The following is a 6876-nucleotide window of genomic DNA, read 5'->3' as shown; positions in this document are numbered from 1 at the left end:
CACAGCAACCCCATTAGCCCAGATTTCCTCCTCATCAACCAGGGAGGGGCAGCTGCTCTCTGGGGGCAGATTGATTTATCCAACTAATTAGCCCCAATTAATATTAATACACATTCTCAGGAACTGCAGCAGCTCGGGCAGAGAAGCTGCCCCTTGGGGCCATCAATCACCATCTAGGGGACGGCAGAGGACACTCAGGAACTCCAGAGCATGGGGACGGCACCTCAGGCACTATCCACAACCCCCACTCCCGGGGATCCCAGAGAGTCAGCCACCATCAACCAAAGTTGAGGACCCTAAGATACCACCCCTTGTAGGGCAGTTGGGGAGCCCAGAAAGGGGCTGTCACATCCTCCAGGCCCCACAGCAGAGCCCAGGAACAGTGCAAGGTCAGCAGCCTCTCCTTCCCACCCTGCTCTCTTCTGCCCTAGGCAGGTTCTGCTGCAACACCCATAGCTCAGTCCCTTCACCTAGCCGCAACGACTGCACCAGTGCCTTGAAATGTCACCACCTAAGCTGTCAAAAGCCCCTTTTAAGACACATAGCTTTGGGGCAACTGGGTGGCTCAGTTAGGCATCCAACTCTTGGTTTCAGCTCAGGTCATGATCTCACAGTTCTGTGAGTTCGAGCCCTGCACCAGGCTCTGTGCTGGCAGTGCGGAGCCTGCTTGGGATTCTCTCTCTTTCCCTTGCTCTCTGCCCCTCCCCCACTCATGCTGTCTGTCTCTTTCTCAAAAAAAACAAACAAAGAAATAGACTGTAAAAAAAAAAAAAAAAAGACACATGGCTTCCTGGGAGGATCCCATCTCCAATGACCACCTTGCGCTTTGCATCTATCAGGTGCTCTCAAACATCTGCAGAACTCAGTGGGGTGGGGATGGGAGAGAGACTATGTAGACCAGGGTTCCTGTGTCAGTGGGGCTTGGGGGTACTCAGGGGCTGGAAGAGACCTGAAGGAGACCTCCTGCCTCCAACTGCTTCCATCAGTTTATCTTATTTCAACAAATAGCTCAAGAGAACACCCACCATGTTACTGAGTCTTGTGTGGGCACTGGGAGAACAATGAAAACACACTGTCCCCAACCTCAGTGGGCTCAAAGGACATGGATAGAGTAGGAACTGACAGCAGTACAAAAAGCCAGCATGGGAAGAGCTAGGGGTGGGGGACTGTCCTCCCTCCCCCATTGCCCCAGGCTCCTTGTCTTCTGAAAGAGACAGAGTAAGGGTCCGGAGGTGGAATCCACCTATTGGGATGGAGGGCTGGGGGCCTCATGTATAGATATCCACCCACCTGCTGCCGGAGACGCTTTGCCAGTGCTTCCATCTGCTGCAAAGCTACCACTCTACGCCTCTGTGCCCTGGGGATCTTGTTCCTTGCTGGAGTATGCTGCCAGAAGAACAGAGCAGCCCCCAGCAGGGCCAGCAGGAGCAGCACCAGCATGGAGTATAACAGCCAAGCTACCCCGGGCATCGTGGAACCTGTGTGGATACAGCAACTGCCTCCTCAAGAACACCAGCTGCTTATTCTCCAGCTAAATGCTAGAGCGCCCTCCCACATCTGAGGCCACAGGGGGCAGGGGGCAGGGGCCACACCAGGCCCTACAGGTGGTAGAATCCAAACTCCTCCCACCTAGTTCTTACACCACCTTTTGTCCTGGGGACAAGAGCCCTTGTGCCTCAGGCAACGCAGAGGAATAGGCCTTGGTAGAGACAAGCCTGGAGAGGAGCCCAAGCCTGCAGGTCGGCAGGTGACCAGACTCTGGTCAGATGTCCTCACATCCTTCTCCCCCATCCCACCTCTCAAACATGGCACCAAAACCATCGTCTAACCCAGGCCAGTTCTTAATGGAGTTGCCCCTGAGATTTCCTGCTGCTTCCAGGATAACCGCCAACCCCCCTTAAAGTGGTTTACAGGCTACATAGAAGTGGACTGAGCAGGTTCACTCTGGAGGGTGTCTGGGGAGCAGGCGGAGAAGAAAGGAGGAACCCTGGGGGAGCAGGCAGGGCTCCAAAGGCATCAGCCTGAGGGGAGATGGTGCAAGGAAGTGAGGACAGAGGCAGGCAGGTGTAGCCTCACCTCTGCCTCTGTTCCCCTAGCTGGGCTCTTACTGCTGACTCCAACACAAGGCCACATTCCTTGTGATTCCAGCCTCCCCAGGCAAATGGTTCTCCCTCCTGGACTCATCTCCCATCTTCTCTTTGTTCCAGGAGCTCCCTACAGGCAAAGGAAGCAGTGGAGAGGAGGACTGAGAGGCAAGGAGGTGCAAACGATGGGAAGATATGGGGCCCCAGAGCAGGAAGGATTGGTTTGGGAGCCCTTTGGCTCTTCTTGGATGTTTTGGCCCAGTCTTGTCTCAGAGGGGAGACAGGAGCAATCCATCACAACTGAGGCTGCCAGTCCTTGGGATTAGGAGAATGATAGCTCCACCCACAAGACCAGGAAGTTAGAAGCAGAATTGGCAGTGGGGGGGGGGGGGGTAGGGGGAGAGCAGAGGGGGTGCATGGGTGGCTCAGTATGTTGAGCAACCAACTTTGGCTCAGGTCCTGATCCCCAGCCCCATGTGAGGCTCCCTCCAACACCAGGCATCACACTTGCTCTGCTGTGATGTGTCAGGCTCGCTGCTGTCTGCGTGGAGCCCGCTTCAGGATCCTCTGTCCCCCTTCTCTGCCCCTCTCTCTCAAAAATAAACATTAAAAAAACAAAAAAGGATTGGCAGGAAGGAGATGGGTTTGTGGTTAGTAATGTTGAGTCTGAGCACCTGGGGGCTGCCCAGAGCCAGATGTGCAGTTTGCAACTGACCTGTCACAACCCAAAAGGTAACCCCAAGGTCATCTGCCCTCTGACACTCTGCGTCTGCTCCAACAGGTCTCTGGAACTAGCCCCGCTCATTGGCAAACTCCCCGTGTCCTTCCTCCTTTTTTCTGACCATTTCCTTCCCCCATAACCAGGCCTCCCTCACTGAACCCTGGCTCTGCAGATGGCTCAGCTCCCCCAGGCCATCTGACACCTGCACCCCTTTACAGCACCCTGAACCTTGCTACATCACACTTTCTAAACTTGTACCCCTTCATTAGCATATCACCCCATTTTATTTCTTCATTGCACTTACCATTAGCTGAAATTATCTTGTTTACTTATTCCTTGCCTTCCTCCATAGAAAGTAAGTTCCATGAAAGCAAGGACCTTGTCAGCCCTTTTCAAAGTGCCTGGCACAGGGTAGGTGCTTTGTAATACTTCTTAAATGGACAAATGATGGCCAGGTTGAGCCCTCCATTCCCACCTTTATCTCTATGTGTCTCTGCTGGCTCCTTCCTAGCAGAATTTAACATGCTTAAGTCTCTCCCATCTTTAAAAAAAAAAAGATTCTCTCTGATTTATAGCCTTCACAGCTGCTGCTCTTATGTCTTTCCTCCCCTTCCCACCTAAGCTTCTCAAGTCCTCTGCACCTTGCTGCCTTTACTTCACCATTTGTTCTCCTGTGCCCAACCCATCTTGGCTTATGCCCAAATCATCTTAACCATCTCTTTGATGTTGAATCAGCAGCATTTGAAGTCCTCAGCCCCATACTTCTTGAAATACGGTCATTCTTTGGCTTGTGTGACAATGCAGTTCTTGGCTTAAATGTCAATTCCTGCAGGAAGCATTCATACAGGTGCGTGTGCACACACACACACACAGGCCAGAGCAGGTCCCACTTGGTTTACTCTCATAAAATAAATAATAAGAGGGGCACCTGGGTGGCTCAGCCCGTTAAGCGTCTGACTTCAGCTCAAGTCATGATCTCACGGTTTGTGAGTTCGAGCCCTGTGTTGAGCTCTGTGCTGACAGCCTGGGGCCTGCCTCAGATTCTGTGTCTCCCACTCTCTCCCTCAAAAATAAACATTAAAATGGGGCGCCTGGGTGGCTTAGCCAGTTAAGTGTCCAACTTCAGCTCAGGTCATGGTCGCAGTTCATGAGTTCAAGCCCCGTGTTGAGCTCTGTGCTAACAGCTCGGAGCCTGGGGCCTCCTTCAGATTCTGTGTCTCCCTCTCTCTCTGCCCCTCCCCTGCTCATGCTCTCTCTCTCTCTCTCTCTCTCTCTCTCTCAAATAAACATTTTTTTAAATAAACACTAAAAAGTTTCTAAATAAATAATAAAGCATTGATTCTGCATTATTGCACTTCTAACAAGAGTTTTTGTGTAATTATGCATTTGATGTCTCTTTGCTGGTAGAACAAAAGCTCCATGCAGGCAGTGACCATTTCTGATTGTTTACCCAGAGTATACTGTGGGAAGCATCCAAAATGTTTAGTGGGTGGAGGGAAGGATGAAGGGGTAGGCCGATGGGGGAAGTGAATGGAGGAGGATTTGCAGAAAGCCACATGTGGAATATAGACTGGGAGTTATTTGTCTTAATGAGCACTAATGAAGGTCATGGTGGTGGATAAGATGAACGTGAAGGGAGAAAGCCTGAGGGCAGGGACTGGCTGGGAGGTTTCCTGTTGGGGACAAGAGAAGGAAGTAGTCAGGTGGGCAAAATGGGTTCACTAACAATGAGTCATCCAAACCTCCATTCAACAAGCCTTTACCAGGTACCTGCTGAGTACCAGGCACCATGGTGGGTGCTGGACACACAAGAGCAAACCCCACATGCCCTGACCCCGAGCGACCTAAGACACACAGGTCACCACTCCCAAACTTATGTGTGGGAAACTGGGGGAAGGAGCAGGGGGCAGTCCAGGCTGGCTGGAAGGCTCAGGACTTGATTATGTGGCTGTCTCTTAAGGGTGCAGCAGGTCGGATTGCCCTGGCAAGTGGCCTGCAGTGATATACCCCAGAGTCCTTCCTCAGCCCTGATCTGATCAATATATTTATTGGTGACTTAGAAGTCAAGGAGGTCTTGTGCTCAGACTTGTGGATGGGCAAGTTGAGAGAGCAGAAGGAGTGACCAACAGAATCCCAAAGGCTCTCAGGGCACCTGGGTGGCTCAGCTGGTTAAGCTTCTGACTCTTGATTTCATCTCAGGTCATGATCTCGCAGTTCCTGCGTTCAAGCCCCATGCCAGTGCAGAGCCTCTCTCCCCCACACTCTGACCTTTCCCCCGCCTCAAAATAAATAAACTTAAAAAAAGAAAATCCCAAAGGCTCTCAATAGGCTGGAGCCCTGGGATGACCTAAAAGATGATGCCTTAACAGGGACAAATAGCAGGTATACTAAGTGTTCTAAACTCCAATATCACAACCCCAGGGAGAGGAAGGGAAGGTGGAAAGGGACATGACAGACCTCCTGTCAATCTACCTTAGCAGAGGAGCACAGCGCATGGACCTTGCTTCTGTCTCCAGTGTTTGTGGTCACCTAGCCCAGAACTTGCCACCCTGAGGGTGTGTTGTCCATGTTCTTGGAATTGTGTTACAAAAGCAGAAAGTACATGAAGTTTGGAGTTGGCATGTGGCTTCAAGTCTCTCTAAGTCTTTGGCCCTGGACAAAGTAGCAACCCTTTCTAAACTTGTTACTCCACCTATAAAATGGAAGTAAGAATTCCCATCTTTTTCCAATGGGATAATGGGTTATCAACTCCACAGCCTAACAGATGTTGGAATCTATTAAGACATGGAGTGCTTCGGAGTATGAACAGGAGCACAAAGAAGCCCTTCCCACTCAGCCTGCCAGTTGTAAAGTCTACCCTCACCTCAGATAAGTGGGAGACCTGTAGGTGGAAATGTGAAGTAGAGCATTCCAGGAACAGCAAGTACAGTGAGCAAAAGGGGTGGAGGTGGAGGTGTGCACAGTGTCCCAAGCACCACCTGAGGCCTACATGGTTAGGATGTGGATGGGAAGGAGACTTGCCAGGTCAGGCAAGACCATATAGGTCACGGCCAGAAGTCTGACTGAACACAAGTGATACTAAAGGTTTCAGACATAATAAGATTTGTGTTTAGAAAGGTCACCCAGGAGCATCTGGGTGGCACAGTTGGTTAAGCGTCCAACTCTTGATCTCGGCTCAGGTCATGATCTCCCTGTTCATGAGTTCGAGCCCCATATTGGGCTCTGCACTGATGGTGTGGAGCCTGCTTGGGATTCTGTCTCTCCTCTCTGACCATCCCCTGCCTTTGTTCTCTCTTTCTTTCTCTCTAAAGAAATAAACTTAAAAAAAAAGTTTTTTAAAAAGAAAGAAAGAAAGAAAGAAAGAAAGAAAGAAAGAAAGAAAGAAAGGTCACCCAACTGCCATATGAAGGACAATTGGAGAAGACCAGTCTGAGGCAGGGAGCACCAGGCAAGAAGCATAGTAGTGGACCTGGGGAGAGGGGAGAAGGCTGAGAACAGACAGTAGCCATGTGGTGCCCAGGGTCTTGAGGCTGCTGGACTGGTGGTCAGATAGGAAGGAGGAGGTGGCTGGCTTATGCTGTCACTCCTCCATGCCTCAGCATCATGGGGCATCAGAAAGAGCTCTCTGCCAAGGCTCTGACACAGAGTAACCCAGGTTTTGATGCTAATTCCCTTACTTCTAGCTGTAGACCTTTCTGTAAAAGGGGACAAAGATGCCCACCACAGGGTTAATAGGAAGATTAAATGACATGATGACTATAAAGTGCCCAGAAAGTAGATGGTTCATAGTAGGTATATGGTAAGTATCATTCAGACTGCCCTTCTCTCTTTTTCCTGATCAAAAGTCACCATAGCACTCCATGCATTAAATATTCAGGGTCTTCACCACCACACCCATCTGCCTCTCTTCCTCCCTTCTTTCAACAAACACCCTCCAGAATGTGAGCTCTAGGAGGACAAGAATCTAGTCTGTCTCACTAGTCCCTGCAGTGCCAGCACCCAGTACACTGCTCGGTCCCTAGGAGACGCTCACTTGATAGTCACTGAATTAAGCACCTTATAAGTGCCACT

This window comes from Panthera leo, chromosome C1, assembly GCF_018350215.1.
Source record: "Panthera leo isolate Ple1 chromosome C1, P.leo_Ple1_pat1.1, whole genome shotgun sequence".
NCBI lineage: Eukaryota > Metazoa > Chordata > Mammalia > Carnivora > Felidae > Panthera > Panthera leo.
This window is presented reverse-complemented; position numbering follows the sequence as displayed.